This window comes from Triticum dicoccoides, chromosome 4B (genome assembly GCF_002162155.2).
Source record: "Triticum dicoccoides isolate Atlit2015 ecotype Zavitan chromosome 4B, WEW_v2.0, whole genome shotgun sequence".
Lineage (NCBI taxonomy): Eukaryota > Viridiplantae > Streptophyta > Magnoliopsida > Poales > Poaceae > Triticum > Triticum dicoccoides.
This window is the reverse complement of record NC_041387.1, coordinates 136,811,655-136,813,303: the sequence shown is the minus strand read 5'-3', so window position 1 is coordinate 136,813,303 and position 1,649 is coordinate 136,811,655.

Genomic DNA, 1,649 nt, shown 5'->3' with positions numbered 1-1,649 from the left:
TCCTGTGCTCGTTCATCAGCGTGTTTTGACCGATTATCAGCGTTTAGGCAGGTTTAGATCTCTGAAAAAAAACTGATGTTTGCTGTCACAATAATGGTAGAATAGTTTACTGTCATATTACAATTTAAAATCCCTTGCCATGTTTTAGTTTCTGAAGAATTGCCTGAAAAATGCCCACCTCTGCTCTGCTTATGTATGATGCAGAGGGTGTTGATTCTTTGTATGGAATTTTAGCTAGTGTTCAATCTTGATGAAGTGACCGTTCTAAGGATAAATCACCACCGCTAAGCCTGCCTGAAAATCTTTGGTCATTTGAAGACGGGGATTTATCAGATAGCTGTTTTGGTGAAGAATGTGTATCTTTCCGTAGTGTTTGATCATATTGTGACGATGTAGAGATTTCCGTAGTGTATCCTTTTGTTTGAGCCTTTCCGAAGACCAATTGCCCATTATGTTTTACTAGTTTGCTGCATTTGCTGCAGTGTGCAAGATAGTGCATGTTTTACTGTCGTGGCCCCTTGTTCAACCTCAACATGAGATCAGATTCATAGCCGCCTAGGCGCCTTGGAATCTGGTGGCAACAATTTTTTTTGGCAGACTGCACCAACTTGAAATTGTAGTGGCTTGAACCTGCACAATGCCTCCATAGCATGTGTAAGTGGGAACCAATTAAAAAGATCTACTATTATAGAGTGTAGTATTTCGATGAACAGCACGGCATTCAAATATTTACTAGACATCTATCCAATCTTTTGTAAGTGCTGAAAACATCTTGTTAGTCCAAGTATAAGGAGGCTGTTTTACAAGATCGCAGAAGATATGAATTGTGTAAACCCACGTCAAAGCAACCACGTTGTTTCATAAGCAGGGGTACTTTTTCACTGGCCTGCAGTATGAGATTCAGATGTCCCATACAAAAGTCAGGTCGAACCAAACTATCATTCACGAGAAATGATAATTCAAATCATTAGTTGTGGTCCTTGTAGTTTTAAGATGAAGATTACCTACACTGCGAGGCATAGGTTGACAAAATGGGGTGGGCAAGATACCGCATGTTTGACTGTCGTGGCCCCTTGTTCAACCTCAACATGAGATCAGATTCATAGCTGCCTAGGCGCCTTGGAATCTGGCACCAAGATTTTTTTTCCTTTTTTTTTTGGCAGACTGCGCCAACTTGAAATTGTAGTGGAATATTGGATCCCCAATGAGCATGAGATGGCTTGATGGCCGTCGCTTCAGAGTTCTGCAATTCCTTCTCACCGATGGTACTCGTGCTCCGCCAAAACAGATTCTTCTCTACCATTAAGATACCTCTGAAAGCTGGAGGTTTCCGTTATACACTGAGTGCATCAATGAAAATTGTGAAGGTAATACTCAGAATTGCATAAAATTAGTTTCTAGACTAATTTGCAGGGAAAACATTTGGAGTTGTGCCACCAGTTCCGCAAGTGTTTATGCTCTTGTTCTATGCTGCAATTTTGCCGACATGCATACTTCTATTTTTATTTTTAACCAAGACATGCACATGCCTTACAGGGAGCATAAAATTGCATCGTATACAAGGAGAACAAATGTACACCAGCTAAATAAATAGTGAATTAGCACTGGTAGGCATACCTACATAAGAAGCTATGGATGTAAGGGTGTTC